General features: G+C 41.9%; 1 long non-coding RNA gene across 2 annotated transcripts; it reads right to left on the bottom strand.

The window, feature by feature from the left end:
• Positions 1-1,725: 1,725 nt before the first annotated feature.
• On the bottom strand, positions 1,726-10,183 carry LOC147027026 (uncharacterized). Of its 2 annotated transcripts, none has more exons than XR_015058640.1 (4): positions 9,976-10,183; positions 9,298-9,879; positions 6,556-9,066; positions 1,726-5,606 (listed from the first exon to the last, which is right to left on the bottom strand). It is a non-coding gene; the product is annotated as an uncharacterized LOC147027026 (long non-coding RNA). The 2 variants fall into 2 exon arrangements; XR_015058639.1 differs by having other exon boundaries at positions 9,675-9,879; positions 9,976-10,159.
• Positions 10,184-10,203: the final 20 nt, after the last annotated feature.

Below are 10,203 nucleotides of genomic sequence, written 5' to 3'. Positions count from 1 at the left end.
CTCAACGGTGAAGAATCACTTAAAAAAATTAAATAATTATCGTATCCACATCCGGATCCACATCTTCACCAAAATCAAATCAATTATTCCTTGTTGCACACCCGACCTGCCCACCAAATTTCATCTGGATCCGTCCACAACTTTTTGAGATATCCTGCACACAAAGACAGACAGACAGGGTTGGGGGTGAAAACATAACTTCCTCCACCTTCGCTGGCAGAGGTAATAAAGGTCAGTTTGTGCGCATGTGGCGGGCACACGTGGCAAAACTGCAAACGCCAACTTGCAACTCTGGTTTTTCCCCACACGGAGGGTTAGAAAAGGTTCTTCTTCATTTTTGACAGATGGATGGATGGAAAGGAGGACCTACCAAATATTGAAGTGGTAACACCGCTGAAAAAGATGAGTTTTGTATTGAACAATGAGGTGGAAAATAATTTTCAAAATTCCCAACATCCCTCGAATATCACAAGCTACATCCTCCCCTTTGTTTAATTAATCGAAAGATCAAGTTAGCCTTTTCCAATTTTCCGTGTTGTTTGGCTTTGCACTGTCAGCCTCAATCCATCTTAGGCCCAAATGCTTTGCTCCAAATATCCATAAGTGCTAATGCCATCCAGAGGGTGAAACAAGCATCTTGTTTGATGCCAAGTTTGCACACCAGCTGTAGAGGGCGTATGAGAGCCAATTTATGGTGGTTTGGTAATTACGACGATCACTACTTTAACGGACCAAATTCAACCCACCATGTGGGCCAGCCATGAGAAAGGTTGCATCAACAGGAAGAACCTCCTTTGGAAGGAATGTAAACCTGACTGTCCCAACAACTACAATTTGGTTGGCAACTTTGTAGATATGCCTGTTGTTGGCTTAATGGTTTGGGGGGTGGGCTTTGGATCCTCGGGTCCTGAGTTGAAATCCCACTCAGCTCTTGAATTAATACCAGGTGGGGTTAACTCGGCCTGTCATCCTTCAGAGGTCAGAAAAATGAGTGCCAGTTTGCTGGTATCCTGTGTCGGAGTGGCGACCCGTCCAGGATTGTGCCCAATAGCCAAGGAGACTGCTTTAGCAGTACCAACGCTCTGCAGAGAGTATGGTGTCTGTGTCTGTCTCTCTCTCTTGGATGCAACAACATCCTTCAGAGTTGACTATTAAGCACCAGTATCGCAGCCAATTAAAAATTACAGCCCTTGTGAAAAGGGGCACTGTGTCAGTCACACAAGTCTACCTCAGTAATGATGCATCCAGCAGACAACATTTGCAATAAAATCCCACATTGTGCACTCAGAACAACTGCAAGTAGATGTGGTTGTGCCCCTGAAGGACCCTTCAACATTTTTTTGAAAATGCTAAAAGTTCCGTTTTTCATGATGAAACCTCGTACTAAAACAAGTTTTCAAAGCTTTTTCTTTGAGATATTTCAGACTAAAACCTGTTTACTGTTGAGCACTCCAAGTACAACCAAAGCCTGGTGTTGGCATAATGGTCATGGTGGCTGGCTTGGGATCTTAGGGTCCCAAGTTCAAGCCCCATTTCCACTGAATTAACACCAGGTTGGGTTGACTCAGTGTGTCATCCTTCCAAGGTCGGCAAAATGAGTTCCAGTGAACTGGTAATAGGGGCACAGCATCAGCGGCATAGTCGCGCCCCAACAAAATGATAGCGACATGGCAGCCAACCAGCCATATGTAAGAAGAGGAAGAAGTACAAGCAACGGCACAAGGATGAACTGCAGAAACTGAACTGTTTATTTACATGTCACTCAAAAAGGGCTTTTCATGAAACTCATCCAAGTAATTCAATGGTGATTGGGTTTTCCGATACAATTCATGGGGTCTTTCCACAACTTCGATTTGAGAAACGTTACAGATCATGGTAGAAAGTGATTCATCCCTTGTCCATGCATTTAGATTCCAATCAATCTTCAGATAACAGGATTGTTGAAAACCACAACAATTATGGTTCCGAGGCTTCCACGCCCCAGGTCAGGCTTGGGATGAAATCTCGTGACAATTTGAATGTGATAATCCTTGAATATCAAAATACTGTAAATATACATGTTCACAATAAAAATGGAGTCTTATTTCAGATTATATTACATACGTAATTAGGTGATGGAAAGCTCTGCTTTTTATCAAACCTCCCACTGGTAGCTCTTTAAACAAATAGAACTATTCCTTTTTTTTTAATTCCCTGACCCTCCGACAAAAGCAGCCCTTTTAACCTCAATCTTAAAACTACCTTTTATATATACACGACAAGCGGATAGCATAAACAGGTACTTTGGCTTCTGCTCATGTAATTTTGACACAAACCTAAGCCGTCATCTACACTGACCATGGTGCAGACAATACAACAAGTAGGGCAGTTCTGAGATATTTAAATAAATAAAAATTATACCAGCAATCACTGAAGTAGCCAATGACAACCTGAAGCAGCATTTTGAAAATGGTAGTTCAGGCCAGAGTAGTCAGTTCCTCAATAACGATCACAAGCTTGTTGTAGCAGCTCTGAAGCTGCTGCTTCAATCCAAGAGAAGGGCACCATCCCAGCCTATGCTGGATATTAGCAAGCTCAAGGATGAAACTGTGGCTGAAGAGTTTGCAAATTGATTGAGTGGATCTGGGAGTTTCAGGGGATCCTGGAGTCGTGGAGTGCCTTCGAGACTAACCCATATTGTCCACTCTACACACCATATTTGTCCAAGTCTCCCTTGATTTTCTCCCTCAACAGTGCTGTTCGCATTTACCCACTCTCTTTCTGATATTCCTTGTGTTCTGTTACATCCTGATCCATTCTATGTTCTAGCTCCTTCAGAAGCCTGGACTTTGTATACAAAAAAAATAAAAATAACATAACATTACCTATTGCACCGGAAATTCAGACCGACTAAATTTGGCCAATACCTTACAAGATTAATTTTTTACCTTTATCACAACACCAAATGGGCACAATTGGAAGAGCACAAGATCAATTCCAACACAGCCTGCATAACAGTCTATGTTAGAGCAACCAAGTATTTGTTTGGGTCACTCAATGATTTCAAAAGTGGGAGAAAAAAACAAAACAAACAAACAACAACGAAAAAACACAAATCAACGAAGACATTTTCTTTCCCAATGTTTTGTGGCAACTGCTTCCTGAAGATCCTTCTAAAGATCAACAAACGTCAGAAACCAACAATGTACAAATTTCAAGCTGGGAAACTTTACACACACAAAAAAAAAAAATGAACACACACACACACACACACACACACACACACACACACACACACACACACACACACACACACACACACACACACACAGTAACTCACAGTAACCCACAATTTCCGAGTGAAAAACAAATTCCACAGATTTCAGAAAATTAATAAAAAATACAAAACTAGAATATCTTGGTTGGATAAGTGTTCACCCCCCGAATATCAATTGTAAATTCGCTCAGGAGGAACCAATCACCTTCAAAATCACACACCAAGTTAATTGGCCTCCGCCTGTGTTAAATTGTAGTGATTCTGATTCATCGACTATATAAATGGCAGTCCTTCTGTCTGTTTGTCTGTCTGTCTGTCTGTCTGTCTGTTTGTAACCAATAAGCTCCTAGACCAGTGAACCGATCTTGATGAAACTTTACACACATATCGACCTAATATTCAGCTCCAGGATGTGCTAAGTGGCTTTCCATAAAAATGAAAAAATATATATATATTTCAAAAAAAAAATTCCATTAAAAAAAATGGCTTTCGAATAGTGCGCCGGCATATTAATCATAACAAAAGGCTTCATGGTTAAAAACGCTAGGGTTTTTGGAAATACAAAATGTTCGTATTCGTTGACTTTTTAAACATACACATTCTCCTGTTATTGATATGCTAACTGCTGATATATCTGCTCATGAACGAGCCAGGCAAGCCGAGTCAGCTGCAGAGAGAGCGTCACACCGACGGGCGAGAGAAGCACAAAACACGTTCCAGCTTTCGAGGTCCGGGTTTTGGCAGGACATCAAGGACAGTTGCCACTGCTGCGAGAAACATTGAGTGGCTCAAGGCTGCCTTCAACTATGACCTCTCTGAGGATTACGGCAGCATAAAGCCTTCCTTCCATAAATCTGAGGAATAAAAGAAGCCTTCCTAATTTTCTCCATACAACTAATGCCTCAGTCTAACTAGCGTGAGGAAAATAGGGTAAATTTCCTGGGTATTACAGGGTACTTCAGCTAGTTTGGAATAAAATCAGCTGTTCCTGTATGTTTACTGTGCTGGGTAATGCATTTCACAGCAAAGACTCAACCATGAGCACCAATGAGCTTTCAAAAGATCCCCAGGATAAAGTTGTGGAAAGGCACATATCAGGGGATGAGCATAAAAATATTTCAACGGCCACAAAAATCCTTTGGAGCACAATCAAGACAATCATTAGAAAGTGGAAGGTGTATAGTACCACCAAGACCCTGCCTAGATCAGGCCGTCCCTCCAAACTAGATGACCAAGCAAGGAGACGACTGATCAGAGAGGCCACCAAGAGGTCAATGGCAACTTTGAAAGAGCTACATGCCTTTATGTCAGACTGGTCATTGTGTGCATGTGACAACATCATCCCAAGCACTCCACAAGTCTGTCCTGTACGGTAGGGTGGCGAGAAGGAAGCCATTACTCAAAAAAGCCCACCTTGAATCCTGTTTGAGGTATGCAGAAAACAACTCCGGAGATTCTGAAGCCATGTGGTAAAAAGTTTTGTGGTCTGACGAAACCAAGATGGAACATTTTGGCAGAAATGCAAATCGGTATGTTTGGCGCAAACACAGAACATCACCCAAAGAACACCATCCCTACTGTGAAGCATGGTGGTGGCAGCATCATTTCACAGGGATGTTTCTCATCAGCAGGGACTGGTGCACTTGTCAGGATAGAAATGAAAATGGATGGAGCAAAATACAGAAAAATGACGACCAGAAAAAAAAACAAAATACATGACAACCCGAAGCACACAGTCAAAGCTACACTGGAGTGGCTGAGGAACAAAAAGATAAATGTCCTTGAGTGGCCCATTCAGAGACCCGACCTAAATCCAATCGAAAATCTGTGGCACGACTTGAAGATTGCTGTCCATCAACACTCCCCACTTGACTGAGCTTGAACAGTTTTGTCCATAAGAATGGGCAAATATTGCCCAATCCAGGTGGGCAAAGTTGGTAGAGACCTATCCCAACACTCACAGATGTTATTGTTGTCAAAGGTGTTTCCACCAACTCAGGGAGGTGGACACTTATCCAACCAAGGTATTCTAGTTTTGTATTTTAAATAAATTTTCTGAAATTTGTGAAATGTGTTTTTCATTTGGAAGTTGTGGGTTACGATGTGTAAATAAAGGTGGAAAAAAGTCTGATTTAACGCAATTTATTTCCAGGCTACAAGCAACAAAAGGTGGAAAATGTGAAAGGGGGTGTAGACTTTCTCTTAGCACTGTATTTATACACACACACACACATATATATGTATGTACATGTAGATGACCACACAAAGCAGATTCCCCTTCAGTGTCAAGCACCAGCTCACCTGTAGCAGATGTGGCGCATTGGCCACAAGCCAGGTAAACTTTAGACAGCTGGAAGTGGTACAGCAATTAAAAAAAAAAAAAACAAGAAGTTAGGAATGTTAAAAACAACCAAACAATCAGATGGCAAGTTCATACACCGTGGTAACACACCCCAAGACAAAATTCTTCTGTTTACTGTCATAGCAGTACAGCACAGAGGGTTTGATTTATTTAGTGAGGCTCCACCAAACTGCAAGGATTGGCGAATAAACCTTAACACATCAGGTTCAATGAATAGAAACCTGCACAGGTAAAATGAATAATTTGATGGAATTGATTTATTAAAATAAAAAAATATAAAAAAACAATGTTTGTTTTTGTTTCAAATTAAAAGCAGACTTTTTCTGAGGCTATGCTAAACAAAAGGTAATGCATTTTGCAACAAAAACGACACAAGGCGAGTTCTTCTTGAATATGCAGCACTACACATGGCTGGCTGCGAGTACACCTGTGCCGCTGATGGAACACCCTCCGTAGGTTTAGTGCAGGAATTTGGAATTTGTTAATGGTGTCGGCAATTACTCGCTTCCACCTTGTGGGATGTTTAACATCCACCAACTAAGGCTAGAAAACTGGTCTCACCGTTTAACGTCTACCCGAGAGACGGCACACACATTAATTAATCACCCTGCCTGTGAAACACCAGGGTAACAGTTCATAGCCTGGTCGGGATTCAAACCTAGGCGAGTGTGCACAATTCTTCCTGCCAGCCACACAAGTTGAGTCATTAGTATACACAACTCATTATCAATCCATCGATGGTTTTCAAAATGTATGGCCGTTTAGTCATTGAGAAATACTGAGGAGTCGAGCACCGTTCCGTAGAAATTCTTGTTAATTTGGTTCAATGTAACGTATCAACCGAATATCTTGCATGCAAAGCACATTTCATCAACCACAGGGCAGACTCAGTATTTGCAAACAAAAGGATGCGAGACCCCAACCCCACCCTCAATACCATCAGGAGCCTTGACCGTGGCTGCGTGAACCCGCTCTGACACGCAGTCGCCTCTTTTGCCCGAAGGCTGCGACAGCTGCAAAGCAGGAAAAAATTCCAAGCGAAACGAGGAATTCTCAACCCTGGAACGCAACCACAAACAGGTGCACGTGCTGGGACACCACTGAAAGCACAACAGCTCGTTTCAAAAAATCCACATACACTTTCGCAAATTTATCGACACCTACAAAATGGTTGATACAAAACGTGCAACCTTTATGATGGCAAATGCAATCGACGACCTCACTTGTGAAATGAACTTCAGATGGAAGTTGATGAAAAAAAACAAAACCTGTCAAAAGTTCACACCACCCAGTGATTCCCCACCCCCACCCATACAATCACCTCCACTGAATGGTACACATTAAACCTCACACTACAAGAGCATGGAACAACTTGAACAAAACCATTCATTCATTTTACTCTTTGTTCATGTCCATATGAAATGGAAAATTTTCATTCACTGGCTATTCATTTCAAAAAGGGTGCATCAAGTGTCTTTTTTTGGATTAGCATTAAGCATATGGCTGGAATTAGGTACAAAATATAGTCTAAAAGGTAAGTGGAGCACAAAGTCGAATGTCTGAATGATTAAAATAAACTACAGCAGCACTCGGTGGAGCGCATACCTCTTCCAGGCTGAACAGTTAACATTTCGTATCCCACCGACAGGCCGGATCTGGATTCAGACCTGAACCAAAATCTAAACGGCTTGTTCTTGTCACCTTCCCAACTCATCCACCTAGTTTTGTCACAACTTGTCCACAACTTTTTGATACATCGTGCTATACATCATTTTTGGCACAAACTCTCAACGTTGACGAATAACTTAAAAATAAATAAATATAATAATAATTTACTTAAAAAACATTCTCGCATCTGGATTTTCACCAAAATCTTATCAATTTGTCCTTGTCACACACCCAACCTATCCACAAAGTTTCATCCAAGTCCATGCATACCTTGATATATTTTGCTCGGACAAAAAGACAGACAGACAAAAACAGAGGTGAAAACAACGCCAGTCTACCCTTGGTAGCAGAAGCAAACATGAAGTGGGTGAGATGGATCCCATATTGCCTTGTGAACCTTCAACACAGCATATATCCAAATACTTAGTCCCAGAAACCCATTCCAACTTATGATCATGAATAATCAAAGGGTCAGGGCCACCTGGTAATCGGCAAAAATAAATAAATAAATAACAATTAAAAAAAAACATTCAAAACTAAATAATGATGATCACACCAGTGTACAAACTTCTGAAATTCGTTCACATATTCATGCCCCTCGATCAGTTGGAACTCGCTAGTTACTACATCTGTATATTTGATAACATCGCAATTAGGACTTGAACTGCACAGCAGTCACTTGTATATAACAAAACAAAATGTGGGAAACAACCTTGACCCCAAACCTGGACACGTGATACCATATTACACTTCACCTGTTGTGCTCTACCTGGAAGAAAAGTGAATTCATTTTGAAAGGCTTGGTGTGACATCCAATTTCAGTCATTTGTCATTCAACACGTGTGGTCCAGTGAGTGGTATTGATGGAAATGGAGAAATCAATAAATACCGATATCACAAAATACTTGGGAGTATCGAAATGGAGATGCCTTTGGAGATAAACAAGGACATCACCACCACCATGCGCTCCTTGACAGCCACATTACTTTGATGACATGCAAATTGAGATTGATCAAACAAGCCAACTCGACGACTTGAAAATTTCAACGATATCCTTTCAAAAACACTTCATTACATTAGATGGCAAGGCTCCTGGAGTTACCTTTGGTACTGGAATGATATAATTGAAGATTTCCAATGTTGGGGAATGACATCATAGTCCAAAATCCATTTGTAAATACATGACAACATGAGGACAGGTTGATCACATCACAGTTTCAAAACCTCATCAGAAATACCATCTGGGCCAGTGACCTTGCTGACTTTAATCCAACCAAATACATAACGAACCTCATGCACATCCACTCCGAGACCCTGTGTCTTCCCTGACTCATCGGAGTCTTCAATCTTGTCCTTTAATGTTTCCGCAAATTAATATCATTCTCAAGTTTGAAATCATGAACATCGACATGTCTCCACAATTTGATTTTGCAAGACCAACAAGGATCCAATGAGTACTTCATACTGGTTTATGGGGGCAGTGAGATCCAAAATCAGTGGGATCCAATGGGAAAAAAATAAAGAAATAAAGAAATAAATAAGAGGATAGGGGAGGCAAAATCTCCCCCATACTTGCTTGCATAATAAATGGCATTGATACACAATACTGTATGCAACATGTGCAGCACGTTCACATCATCGTGACGATGTCAGAGATAATAATCGCACGCAACGTCTGGGCTTGCAAGGATCAACCCTGATGCATGGAACACTGCACCGTGCCCAGACCGGTCCTGTACGACAGCAGACGTGGAGAGGGCACGAGACTTCCATGTTCAATCTGTGTACACAGATAACGGAGTTTATCAACAGATAAGAGAGATGGGCACAACTTTAATACGAAAACCCTATTTTGCTCCGATGAAGGGCAAATGCTCGAAACCTCATCTGCCACGACGGTTAACATTTACTCTTGTTGCTTTGTTTATAAAAGCCATCAACTGGTCCACAGACTAAGACCGATATATAAAATAAATAAATGAATCTAATCGATAATAAAATGGGTTCTCACGTCACGTGATCTCTGGATGTCCGCCAGGGCAGGTGTTGTAAAAGGCCCAAACAACACATCAGTTTATTTTTCCAAAATCAAAAAAATAAATAAATAAAAATTTCATCACAATCCAAAAGTGAGGGAAAAATGCCCAAAATTCCATCATCATCATCAAGGGAATACGAGTATTCATTCAAAGTCCAACAATGGCCTTCAATCAACAATCTCAACCAAGAACCACCAACACAAAATGGTGCAAAAATGGCGTAGTTCGGCCCCGGTGGATACTGGAGCACAGGTTGAGCTAAACAAACAGCAGCAAAAGCCTCTTACTGGACAATATGACATCACAAAGCGAACTGCACGTACACGAGAACACCAGATCGATGCTTTACCTCAAATGGTGGCACTCCAAGGACATCTCCTTCCAATGGGATATCGAAACGAGCCTCAGACTGAACCACGGACCTGCAGCAGAACTCGCTTCTCACGCCGAGACGACGTCTGCACCACGTGCGAACGCGGCTCAAGAAGCGCCCAGACGCGGCCTTATAAGGACTTGCAACGTCACAATGCGAGACAAACCACTGGGGGAGACATCTGGAAACCAAAGGACAGCCTGCCATTGGTTTATTATGGAGCATGTGATTGCTCGTGACTCTTTATCCCCCACTGAGCAGGCAGGTTGGTACCTACCGATCCAAGGCCTGGCTCCAAGCACGGGCCAATCAAACGGCTACACTGGCCCAGCAGTTCAAACGAAACACACCGATGGTTCCTACTCGAACAATGAGCGTACATATTGTGGACTTGTCGAACGCCAGCTGCAGACAAATGCCCGTCAATACTGGAAATCGAGATGGAGGCGTGTCTTTGGACAGTCGTTTGTTCTGAGATCGAAACACCTGTGTGTAAAGGTTTCAG

The sequence above is a fragment of the Eptatretus burgeri genome, chromosome 5 (assembly GCF_056783735.1).
Source record: "Eptatretus burgeri isolate ZD-2024b chromosome 5, Ebu_testis_v1, whole genome shotgun sequence".
Classification (NCBI taxonomy): Eukaryota; Metazoa; Chordata; class Myxini; order Myxiniformes; family Myxinidae; genus Eptatretus; species Eptatretus burgeri.
Note: the sequence above shows the minus strand (reverse complement) of the source record. Positions and strands in the feature narration are given on the sequence as shown.